Here is a 13,691-nt window from a genome sequence, read left to right on the forward strand (position 1 = left end):
TCTCTCTCTCTCTCTCTCTCTCTCTCTCTCTCTCTCTCTTTCTCTCTGACTTTCTCTGTGACATGATGGACTGGAGTGTAGTAGTGTTACTTGAATATTCATTGGGAAGGCTCATATGTAGCCAGTATTTCTCAAAAAGTATCTAGTTTTATTGGTAGTTAATATGACTACAGTTTTCTACTTAAATAGAAAGAAGAAAAGGGAACACTAGGAGGGAATGAGAAAGGGAATTTTTTTCATTTGAGGTAAAGTCAATGCCCCCGGGGGAGGGGGGGTCACACAGCTAGTAAGAATCTGAAACTGAATTTGAACTCAGGTCCTTCTGACTCCAGGATCTTTGCTCTATCCATTGTGGCACCTAGCTGCCCTGGAAAGGGAAAATGTTGAATAAAAAATGTTGGCATTCCAAACCCCTCCTTTTACAGATGAGATAAGTGAAGCTCCAGCAAGGGAAGTTACTTGCCAGAGTCAGTAATTATTGGAGCCAGCCTTTAAGCCCAAATCAATTATTTAATTCAATTCAACAAATGTTTGATAAATTGTGAGATTATGAAAAGTAAAAAAAAAAATAATCATTGACCTCAAGAAGCTTATATTCTTCTGTTGAGATAAAAAAAAACTATTTTGTCTAGGAAAACTTAAAATAGAACATGTCGATGCATTCTTGTTGAATGAGATAACATTTGGTTCTAGTTCACTTTAGAGTCATGTCTTGCTAGTCACAGGTTAGAGTTGTTTACAGATTTTATTAGTCATGTAGCTTAACCTTCCCAGGCTTTTAGTGACTTTGACATAATGTACATACTCTTTTTTAAAAAGCTGTATGATTTAACACTAATTTACATCCTCTTTATACTTCATCATCCACTTCAGTAGATATGATGCTTTAATGCCAATCATCTACTGAAATTCTTTTTCCATAAGTTAAACATGACTGGTTCTTAAAAATCACAATCAATAACCACTATAATTTTGAATGACAATATATGTGCAACAGCTTTATCATCTATACTAATTTCTTATACAGTTTTTAGCATTTTGATTTGAATATATGCTCCCTTCCCATCCTCTAAAACTTGCTTAAATTTGAATGTTCTTTTTCAGTGTATACCTACATTTTTTTCCTTTCAAAGAAAACATCATTTTAGTTGATGGAGATTAAATTTGAAGTTGGTCTATCTTCATATCCTGAGGTTAAGTCCAAACAGTCATTAAACATTTATTAAGAATTTGCTATGTGCTAGGCACTGTACTAAGTGCTGGGAATACACAAAAGAGACAAGAGACAGTCCCTGCCCCTTTGAGCAAGGGAGAAAAACAAACAAATATGTACAATCAAGCTATATACAAGATAAATAGGAAACAGTTAATGGGGGAAGGTAGTAGAATTAAGAGTGGTCCAGGCATAGAGAACAGCCAGAGAAAATGCCTGGAACCGAGGGATGGAGTGTCTTGTTCAAGGAATAGCCAGGCGGCCAGTGTTACACTGGATCAAAGAGTACCTAGTAGGGAACAAGGTATAAGAAGGGAAAGGTAGGAGGGGGCCAGATTATGAAGGGCTTTGAAAACCAAATGGAGGATTTTGTATTTGATCTTGGAAACAGTAGGAAACCACTGGAGTTTATTGACATGATTAGACCTACATTTTAGGAAAAATCACTTTGGTGGCTGATAGATTGCAGTAGGGAAGGACTTGAGGCAGGCACATATTCCCCTCCAGCAATCTATTGCAGTAATCCAAATCATAGGATTTAGAACTGGAAATGACTTTAGAGTTCATCCAGTCTCACCTTCCTTATTTTATAGATGATGAGGGCCTACACTAGAAAGGTGGCAATGTCAGAGGAGAAAAAGGGGGCATATTCAAGAGATGTTGCAAAGCTGAGATCAATAGGCCTGGGCAACAGATTGGATATGGGGTAGGGTGAGAGAGAGTTAGTAGGCACAAATGACAACTAGATTAAAGAGTCTGAGCAATTGAGAGGATGGTGTTGACCTCTACAATAAAAGTAATGATAAATTAGAATACATTTTTTTATTAATTTGTTTGTTTCCTTTTAGTTTACAGGATTCAATTCCACAATTCCTTCAGTTTCACATTTTGTCCCCCTCCCTCCAGCCCTCCCATGGCAGCATATAGTCAAGTATAGGATCTGTAAATACTTTCACATTATACATTAGTCAGGTTATAAGGACAGATTGTACCAGCTGGAATGAAAAAAGGTAAAGAGGACATAAAACCAAATAAGAGAAGGAAAAAGATCAGGTATTTTGCTTCCACCTGGATATAAACTTAGTTATTTCTTGTTCTTTCTCTGGATGCACATATTTCTCTCCATCATGAGTCTTTTGGGATTGACTTATATCACTGCATTGCTGAGAAGAGTCCAGTCTATCAAAGTTGGTCATCACACATACGTTGTGTCTGTAATTGTGTACAAATTTCTCCTGGTTCTACTCTTCTCACTCAGCATCAGTTTGTATAAGCCTCTCCAGGTAAATATGAAGACTATTATGCTATAAGAAACGAGTCTGCTCCTCGTTTCTTATAGCACAATAGTATTCCATAACATGCATATACCACAACTTGTTCAGATTCCCCAATTGATGGGTACCCCCTTAATTTCCAATTCTTTGCTACCACAAAAAGAGCTGCTATAAATGTTTTTGTACATATAAATTAGAATACATTTTGATTTTTTATTTATAGTTGCTAGATATTTACATTATATACATTTATATTTTATATATTTATATTAACTAGGTATTATATTTACAAGAGCTTCTCTGAAAAGCAATGGACATCATACTATGCCATAATTATAGAATAGAAGATTCTGATTCTGACTGATCAACAAGATGTAGGATATAAAAATATATTACTGGATTTCTGCTTTAAGAGCCATTATTAGATGAACATTGTGTTCATGTATTTTCCTTATATGGGAGGATTTTATATTGGGGAAGTTATTATTAGGAAGTGTCAGTGATATTAAAAAAAAGAATCAATAAAACAATATTTAAGAAAAGGCTATTATCACAAAATAGAGACATTTTGAAAAGGAATTCAACAACATTCCATAAGTTTCTCCTAACATTAGGACAACTGATCATTATGGTTTATCTGATCTTATTTTTAGAAATGGAGGGAAGTAGCATACTGTCTGGTCTATTCTGCATGTGAATCTAAGATCATAGGATTTAGAACTGGAAATGATTTTAGAGTTCATCCAGTCTAGCCTTCCTTATTTTATAGGAGGGATCCTTAGAACCATAGAGATAAAGTGATTCATGCAGAGTCACTCAGGTAGCATATTTAGGACTTGAACAAAAGTCCTTTGCCTTGAAATTAGTGTTTTTTTCCATTATATTGTATACTTACTTCAGTATTTTCAAGACTCCATGATTTTCTTTGTGTGGGCCTTCTAATCCACTGACATGAATTGTGACCCTCCACCATCTTTTTGTGTGTTATGGACAAAAAAATTCATCACTCAGCAGACAGACTCTGCTAGTGGGTCTCTCTAGACTTAGAGTGGTCCATAGAAGACAGACAGTCTGTTTCTAGGACAATACTTGAAACCTTTCTGGCTTTGGCAGGACCTGTCAAAGCTTGTAACTCTATTGCCAAGGACTTCTAGAACCCTGGGTCAACTACATAATGTTATGAGGCACTAGAGGAAGATTTTGATAAAGATGCAATAACAACTACATGGGCATATAACTGTGGTGACGTAAATAAGAATTGCATGTGTCCAACTATCTCTAGGGCTGGAATTGTTTTAATGTAATCTATGGCTTTTTGGGAAGAACTGACTTAAAAGTCTTTTTCCTGTACCAATTTATCCTGTTAGGCATCAAAGTCTATAGGACTAGTGGAAGTTGTAAGGAAGCAAAGTTTGGCTCAATATAAGAAAGAACTTCTAAAGTTCAAGGCAGTTGAATAGATTACCTCAGAAGGTTATTAAGTACCACACCATTGGAGACTATCACAAGTAGGCTTGTTGCCTTTTGTGGGTAGATTCTTGATGGGATTCAGGCTTCAGGTAGACTTCAGGTGGCTCTGAAGTAATTTCAGTTTCTGAGATCCTTTGAATTTATGAATCAAGAATGTTTATAAGGATCCATTGGAGCATTTTCATGATTTAGCATTTTAATTACTTTGTGGAACTTTTGTTTCATCTCACCTGGGGATGTCAATTTTCTCCTGCTGGGTGAACAATTATCATTACTAATGTGATCTGAATGGCTTGTAATTTCTAATTCAACTAATGGGTATACTCATATCTTCTTACTGGTGATGTGTTACATATCCTTTATTACTTTATGTGCAACCTTTGTCTCTTCCCCTTTCTTGGAAAAGACAGATAAATAAATAGGAATAGTTCACTTTTTTTGAAAGCACATTAAAGGTTTACAAAAAACTTTTCTTCATAAATCTTAGAAGTAGATCATGGAAGTAGGACTTTTTGCTATTTTAAAGACAAGGAAACTGAGGCTCATCCAGATAGAATAATTTTTCAGTGGTCATACAATTAGTGTTAGACTCCAATCTGATCTTCAGAATCTAACCCAAGGGCCCTTTTTATTGTACCACTCTAGGGTGAATGTGTCATCTTTTTTTTTTCTTTGTCAAATTATGTGTACCTTTTTTTGGGGGTGCCATCTTAACCCTTCAGAACAATATATGTATATACAAATATATATGTATAGGTGTGTTTATGTATATATATGTATGTGTGCATATATAAATGTATATATGTGCTTCTAGATGCATAAATCTGATTTAGAAGAGACTTCAGAGTTAAACTCATACTTGAACTACCACTTTCCAAACTCCCAAGTGGTCATTCAGCATCTGCTTAAAGACTTCCATGTAGTCATAGTGTGATGGCCTGAATGATCAGAATATAATAATGGTTAACTAATTAATAATTAATAATAATTAATTAATAATTAATAACTAATGCTACATTTCTTATATTTGTTGTATTTTTCCTATTAATAGTGGCAGTGGCAATGAGCACCAATGGAGTATAGCTTTTATTCTCAATATGCTGTTACAGTCATGTTTGTCATCCCTGAACCATATAATCTAAGGAATGGAAGAGACCCCACAGTCATTTAGTCCAGCCATTACCTAAAGCAGTCACAACTTCTAGATATTGTGGTCATCTAGACTCTACTTAAATTTATCCAGTGTTGAAGAACTCTGAATGCAACCTATTTCCATTTTAAATTTACATTTCTAAATATTATAAAGGTCTTCCTTATATTGCATTAAAATGTACTGAAATGTGAAATATGCCTCATTCATCATTCTTAGTTCTGTCATACAAGGCCAAGCAGAACAAGTCTAATCCCTCATACCCCTTCCCTCTACCAGTCCTCCAGACATTTGAGGATCCTGATCTTGTTTCCCCTAACTCTCATGTTTTCCAGAATACTGATTTCAGGTGCGTTTGGCAAGTAGCTGAATCAACTGAAGGTAGCATTTGTATTCTTTTGCTTCTTTTTTTTGCTCTTTTTTTGAGAGGGGAAGGTGGGGCAATTGGGGTTCAGTGACTTGCCCAAGGCCACATGGCTAGTTTATATGTGTGTGTGTGTGTGTGTGTGTGTGTGTTAAGTGTCTGAGGTCAAATTTGAACTCAAGGCCTGTGCTCTATTCACTGAGCCACCTAGCCACCCCCGAGCATTTGTATTCTTTAGTCATTAGTGCAGGAGTTTGCTTTGACTCCAGGTGCTTATTGTCATAAACTTAAAAGAGCTGTAGTGGAGAGTAAAACAAATACAACTTCTCTGAAAGGGATCTGTGCCAGACAATGGTTCTCCTGATTTAGTTTCCTATCTCTAATATTGTATCTGATTATAAATACTAGCTAGAATTTAACCTTGAAGATTTATATCAGTTTTTTGATGACCAATTTAACATTTTAGCATAGGAATAAAATATTTTTTAGTTTTTCTCTGTTTTACTATGAAATACTTAATAGATCTCTGGCCTGAGGGAATTTAAGGACAAGTGTTTGTGGCACTGCTAAGTTTTTGCTTGAGCATAAACTATCTACTTTTCAGAGGATTGTGATACAATGGGAATAAATAACACTGGAAAGAGCGGTCAGGAAAATCTCAGTCCTAGTTCCAGCTCTGCCAGTATTTATCTTTGTAAAATGGGACTAGTCATGTTTCCTCTTTGAACTTCACTGTCATCATCCATCTTATCAAATAGGGAAATGGTCTAGATTATTTCTAAATTCCCTTTAAGGTTGAATATTTTATGACTGTGTGCTAACAATGTGCATTCCGACATTTTATGTTCTCAGTTTCTTCTTTTTATATTTAAACACTGTGTTCTATATGCCTCCTTCAGTTCTGACAGTCTGTGTCCTAACACCCATATTGCTCTAGAACTCTGATTCTATTTCAGAATTTCTAACTGAAAGAACAGTATGTACATATGATTTGTTGTGTAGTTGGTTGTAGAGTGCTCTGTTTTCTGTCTACCATGATAAAGATAGCTTCCCTTAAGGAGAAATGAAGTGTGCTTCCAGGCAGTGAACTTGTTTTTTATGACTATAGTAACTTTTTCTCTGAAACATAGAACATACTGTTTATAGACTATGGAAAGCCTGGCAAGGATTAGTTTTCATCAATAACATTCCCTTCACCAGAGGACTTGTTACTTTGTAAATCAGTCCCAAATGCTGTTTCAAATAGTTTGTGAAAATTTGATTAGTCTTATTATATCTCAATTACATTTTCTTAGAGATGACTCTATTATATACATGAGGGCTTTTCAGGTAGTTTGCAGATACTTTCTTTCAGTGGTGTGGCTCAGTTGTGTATCCTTTTTGGTCCTGCATCATTCTCCATGGGGAAAAAATTACACAGCCTAGGGAACAGAGGAAGAGGGAAATGGTCCCTGAAGTATAATAGTGTGGCATATTCAAGCTGGTCACCCAGAGGTATTGTTCTGAGAGCTTATGCAATGGTATTTCAGTAAAGCAAATAGAAATATTTCTAGAAAGCACAATGAAATCATGTAATTTAAATCTAAAAAGGACCTTAGAGACCACCTTCCTCGACTCCTGGATTTTAACTTGACCGTGGAAAAGCCACTTAATTCCTCAACTATGAAATGATGATAATAATAGTACCTATTTCATTGGATCATTGTGAAGATCAAATGAATAATAATATTTGTTAAAAAGTGCTTAGTACAGTACCTGGTACATAATAGGTGCTATTCTCTTCCCTCCGTCCCCCTCTACATGGATAAGAAAAGTGAGACTCAGGAGAGAGAAGTGATTTGCCCATGGTCACAGAGGCAGGATTTCAGCCTGGAGTACTTTGGTGACAAATCTAATGATGTTTCAGCAACACATTCAGACACTTACTAAGAGCCTATAATGAATTTTGGGCTTTTTATCCCTTGCAGTCATCTCCTTTTGTGTTTTGTAATTAACTGATAATAGTAAGAACCTGTCATAACAGGAATTTAACAAAGGGGTAAACTGAGGCAGATTTCCAAGCAAAATAATATTTATTAGCAGGGGCATTCTACCTTGTCAATAAATGAGTCAACGGATTGTTTCTATTTGTGCCAAAGATCCTGAGCAAAAGAATAGTTCCCCTTTTATAGGTTTTGGGGAGTACAGAGCAAGGAACAGGGTAGATGACATCATGAGATTGGGAGCAACACAATTAGTTACAAAACTGAAGTGCAGGGAACAACATAATTGGTTAGAAGTTTGGTAATGGGGCCTAGCAATGACCCCCCACCCCCACCCCTTCTTCTCTCATGAGGTAAGAAGTGGTCATTGTTTGAGTCCAGGTGCAAGATAGTAGCCCAGACTGTTAGCAAACCAGACATCCTTAAAGGATAGCTTGGTGGTGTAAAGATATTAGGCTCAACTCCTTTTCTTTTACACACATTCTGCAAGGTCAGTTAAATTGCTTGAAGCAATAAGAGCCAGTTTTAAACTTAACCCATTATAAGTCAATTGAACTCTGAACTAAGGTCAGAGAGAAAGAACCATGATTTAAGGAATTACAGGGCAAAATCAGTTACAGGACAAAAATCAATTAATCATAAATAGGATCAATAAGAAAATGACACAGGATCAAGCTTCATCTTCTTAAACTTCTAAATAGGTGGAAAACAGAGAAGCAACTTTGGTAGAGGGATGATGGAATGGAAGGGGGAAAGGGAATAAACATTTAAGTGCCTACTCCATGTCAGACCCGGTGCTAAGCACTTTATAAATGTGATTTCATTTACATATTACCAAATATGTCTCTCTGGTGCTATTATTATCTCCATTTTATAGACAAGGAAACCGAAGCAGTGGTTAAGGGATTTGATTCTTCCTGATTCTGGATTCAGGGCTCTAATCCTAGCTGCCTCACAGATTTATGTAATTAGAAGGGACCTCAGAGGTCATCTAGTCCAACTTATACTGAAAAAGATCCTCCTCTATGGTATGCTTGGCAAGGGGACATCTGTCTTTTGCTTGAAGATCTCCAATGAAGGGGAGAAAACCACTACTACTTGAGGTAGCCCATTCCACTTTTAGATATTTCTAATGATTAGGAATTTATGGTTAGGTTTTTTCCTGATATAAAGTATCTTTGCAACTTCCACCCTAGATTTTCCCTCTGGAGTCAAATGGAATAAATCTAATTCCATTTTATGGTAGCCCTTTAAATACTTGAAGACATTTTCAGTCATTCCATCTCTCCCTATGCCTCACCCCTCCCAGAAGTATGCTTCTTCTTCATTCTGACCCTTCAGTATTTTCTTAGGCCTTGGCCCCTGCTCTGACTTTCCTTTCCTTTCTTTTTAATCTTGATCCTATTGTTAGCCATCTCAACTCTACACTATCCTTTATTCACCATCTTGTCCTTTTACCTGTCTCCTCTCACCCAAACTCTACTCTGGATTTCTCCTGTCACACTCTTCCTCCATTCCTCTTAAGTTGATGAACCTGGCTGGAAGAAGCCTCACAGTCCTACTGACTGGGTTACATTATAAATTCATATTATCAAACCTCAGCTGGGCCCTCAGTATAGAAAGGCAGTCATTTTATTACTACTTAATTGATCATCTATCCCATTCCCCCCAAAAAACTATTTGAAATCTTCTATTCCCTCTTCAAGGGGGAGCCAGATGGCACAGTGGATAGAATGTCAGGCTTGGAATCAGGAAGAACTGAGTTGAAATTTGACCTCAGGCACTTACTTGTGTGATCCTGGGCAATTCACTTACTCAGTTTCCTTAACAGTAAAGTGAAGATAATAATAGCACCTACCTCACTTGGTCTTGTGATGATTAAATGAGATAGTATTCTAAAGCACTTATCACAGTGACTGGCACTTAGTAAGTACTATGTAAATGTTACCTGTTATTATAATCAATTGTTCCACACTTGCCCTCCCTCATCCTTGACTGAGAACCTTGCCTCTTACTTTATTGAGAAAATTGAGGCCATTTGAAAGGAGCTTCCTTTTTTCTTTTTTCTCTTCATCCTGAGACCCTTAGACATCACCTCTACTCTTTTCTCCTTTCCCCGGTCTCTGATGAAAGGGGTGGCCCTTCTTTGGCTAAGACCAACCCTTCTGCATGTCCTCTTGACCCTATCTCACCCCTACTTCTCTAAAAGATTGTAACCTGAAATCATACTCTCTTTCTTGAATCTTCAGCCTTTCTCTTGTCTATTAGTTCTTTCTCTACTTCTTTCAAACATACTCAAGCGTTCCTTGGCCTTACAAAGAAAAACAAAACTTTGTCTATACCCTGTTATCCCCTCAAACTATCCCCCTAGATCTCTCCTCTCTTTCTCAGCCAATTTCTGGGGATAAAAACAAAAATACAACTTTCTACACTCACTATTTCCACCTCATTTCCTCTTACTTGCTCTTCAAACCTCTGAAGTGTGGTTCTTGACCTCATCATTCAGCCACCCTAACTCTAATTCCAACTCTCCAAAGTTACTAATGATGTCCTAATTGTGGAATGATGATTTCTACCCAGTCCTGATCATTCTTGACCCGGGCACTGCATTTGACACTATTAACCATACTCTCTTCCTGTATAATCTCTCCTCTTTGGGTTTTCATGACATTGTTCTCTCTTTTTCTCCTCTTCCTGTGCAAATGCTCCTTTTTGGTGTTCTCTGCTGAGCCATTATTCACATCACACCCCCTGCCTGTGGACATTACTCAAGGTTCTGTCCTAGGCCCTCTTCTCACCTCCTTCTATATTCTCTCTCTTGGTAGCCATGTCAACTCCTTGAATTTTAACTGTCATATCTATGTTGATGACCTTCATTTGTAAACAAGCATAATATGCTACATATATGCATGTATACATATGTGAATATATAGACACATATAGTGTTATGCATGTATATGTATATGTATCTATGTCCAGTCTCAGTCTCTCCTCTGAACTTCATTTCTACATCACTATATACATAAAATAATCCAAAATTCATCTATTGACTCCAAAAAAGCAGGAGTTGCAATTATGCTACCTGACAAGGCAAAAACTAACATTTGAAAAATAAAAGGGAGAAACAAGTAAACTACATTTGCTGAAAGGAACCATAGATAGCAAACCAATAAATGTCTATGCTCCAAATGCCTTAGCGTCCAAATTCATCAAGGAGTCATCTGAGCTACAAAAAGACATAAGACAGTGATGGAAGCCTTCAATATCCCTCTCTGAGTTTTGTATAAGTCTAACAAAGATAAACAAAAGGAAAAAATATGGAACTGAATAAATTTCTGGAGAAACTAAATTTGAAAGACCTATGGCATCTTCTAAATGGGACTACAGAAGAATATATATGTATTTCTCAGTACCACATGGAACTTTTACAAAAATTGACCACATACTAGGGTGCAGAGATATTGCAAACAAATGTGAAAAGGTAAAAAGTCAAAAGTCAATATATCCTTTACAAACCATGATTTACAAAAAATAAAAAATGCAGATCTAAATGAAGGCTTAACATAATGAAGTCCTAAATAATGGGTGAGTCAAAGAACACATCATACAAACAGCATACCAAATAAGTGACTAAAACATACATGCCCTTTGAGTCAGAGACTCCATTACTAGGCTTATACCCCAAGGAGGCCACAAATAAGAATAAAGTCCCCATATTCTCCAAAGTATTCATAGCAGTGCTTTTTGTGATAGCTAAGAATTGGAAACAGAATAGATGCCCATTAATTGGGAAATGAATGGCTAAACAAATTGGGGTACATGAATGTAATGGAATGTCACTGTGCTATAAGAAATGATATGTGTGATGAAGACAAAGAAGATGAATACAGATTGCAGTATAGAGAGCCAGAAAAAAACCCAAAACTATACACAGTAACTACAACAATATAAATATAAAATACAATATAAATTATACACAGTAACTACAATATAAATAATAAAGAACAACCACGCACCAAAAAATCAAAAGTGAATGTAACAAAATTATAAAGATTAAGCATGACTCAAATGAAGAGATATAAGAAGACACCTCAATTCACTCCTTGGTGGAGGGGAGAGGTGTATAAGTTTTACATGTTGTATGTGGTTTTGGACTTATTCAATATGTTGATCATTTATGCTGATTTTTTTTCCATTTTAAAAAAGTGTTGTTATATAGGATGGCTCTCTGGGAGGTAGAAGGATATTAGGGATAACTATGATGATGTAAGAAACAGAAGACAAAATTTTATTATAAATAATTTTTTAAAAATCAGAAAACGTCAAGGAAGCCACACAGAAGTTTGGTTAGTTAACCGTGTGGTTAACATATGGGCAGAAATGGAAAAATTAATATGGGATGAGTAGCTATGAATGAATCGTGATCTGCATGGTTGGAGGTAACATCAAAATCAATGAGATCACAGATTCCTTTTCATATTTGAGCATATAACATATCTCTTATAAATGAGCTTTTAGTCTCTGCCCTTTGTTTTGCTTATACAAGTCCCAACTCATCCCAAGTCCCTCGTCCCATTATCCTGCCCACTCCTAAGCTCCCACAATTTACTTTATTGTTATTCTTTCTTTTATTTCCTTTCCTACTCCAATACCTCCTTATCCATTGTCTGTTTCAGTAAAGTTAATTTTAATATAATTTTTCAACAAGTGTTATTTTCCTTCTACCTTCTTTCTTATTCCTTACCCCTCCTGGGATTATCTAGGATGTATTTCCAGGAATGTCAATTCTAAATGAAGGCAATAGGGTATAGGAAATATTCTTGCACCCTAGTCCAGAGTGTTCAGTCCTGATCTTTGTCTGTTCTCATGTTGATTCTTTTTTTCAATATCATTGTACCCTCTCTTTGAATTTATGAACTTTTCTGCACTGAGCCTCCACATTCTGGATACCCAGCTACTTCTTGCCCCCTATTGGGAGTCAGCATGAATATCTTGTAGAAGCTGATTTCCTAAAATGTCCAAATCCCCCTCAGCCTGGTTCATTATCTCACCAACTGCTTCTCCACCCTTTTTTGAGGGATCAAGTTCATGCTGCTACCTAGTTGTTATCCCCTGTTGGACATATTTCCAGTTCTACTTCACCTTTCCTGTTCTATCTCATAGTTCTGTCTTATTCTCCCAGTATCCCAAAAGTGGAAGGAAAAACTGAAAGCCTCTTGTCTATTTCTCCTCCAGAATCCTGACCACTCATTACTAGTTTCGCTCTTTTCTCTTACTGTGAGAGGTACTCCTCTTTTTTTTTCCCTTTGGAGGAGGGAAGGCAAGGCAATTGGGGTTAAGTGACTTGTCCAAGGTCACACAGCTAATCAGTCAAGTGTCTGAGGCTGTATTTGAACTCAGATGAGAGGTACTCCTTTGTATTACTTTACCATCTATAATATTAATCGGTTAATGAGGGAATGAGATTTTTCTATCAAAAAATTAATTCACATTAATTTTTCTATCCTGCTATTCTGCTAGTTTTCTTCATTGTACCTTTTACTCCTTGCATTCTTAGGCTCATGATACTTTCCTTGCCTTTTCACTGTTATTATGTGTGTTTGTGTGTGTCTGTATATATATGTGTGTGTATGTGTATGCATGTATTTTGATTTTTGGAGGGCAATTGGGGTTAAGTGACTTGCCCAAGGTCACATGGCTAGTAAGTGTGTCAAGAGTCTGAGGCCGGATTTGAACTCAGGTCCTCCTGACTCCAGGGCCAGTGCTGTATTCACTGCACCACCTAGCCACCCCATGTATATATAGTTTAAGAGAAAATCAAACAAGTAGAAGTATTACCCTTACCACACACATTAATATCTTTGCCTATCTTTAACTACATATGAAGATGAAATATTTCATTTCTTAATCTTTTATTACAATTTGAAATTATTTAACTTTCTGCTGTTTGGCCATTTTTCAAGTTGATACTCTGATCATCCTGTGATTTTTGAAGAAGTGATTCAAATTCTTCCCTTTTAATGAATGCTTAGTTTTTGATATGTTATTCTGGAGTGTCAACTATTCTTTTAATCTTGGCAATATTATATTATAATTTTTCCTTTGATTTTTTGTTATGATGGGATAATTCTATGTTATTCTGATTATTTTTCCTTGTTATGTAAAAAGTATTTTCCTTATTGCTTGTAAAATTTGGTCTTCAGTATTGTAGTTCTGAAGTTTGACTATAGTGTTCCTT

General features: G+C 36.2%; 1 protein-coding gene across 1 annotated transcript in view; it reads left to right on the plus strand.

The window, feature by feature from the left end:
* The window catches only part of TTLL11 (tubulin tyrosine ligase like 11), a 264,316-nt gene that overhangs the window by 2,933 nt on the left and 247,692 nt on the right, over positions 1-13,691 (plus strand). The gene's annotated exons all lie outside the window — the stretch shown is intronic.

The sequence above is a fragment of the Petaurus breviceps genome, unplaced genomic scaffold (genome assembly GCF_028583685.1).
Source record: "Petaurus breviceps papuanus isolate PSGF00001 unplaced genomic scaffold, PetGlider_PUasm1.0 90879, whole genome shotgun sequence".
In the NCBI taxonomy this organism is placed as follows: domain Eukaryota; kingdom Metazoa; phylum Chordata; class Mammalia; order Diprotodontia; family Petauridae; genus Petaurus; species Petaurus breviceps.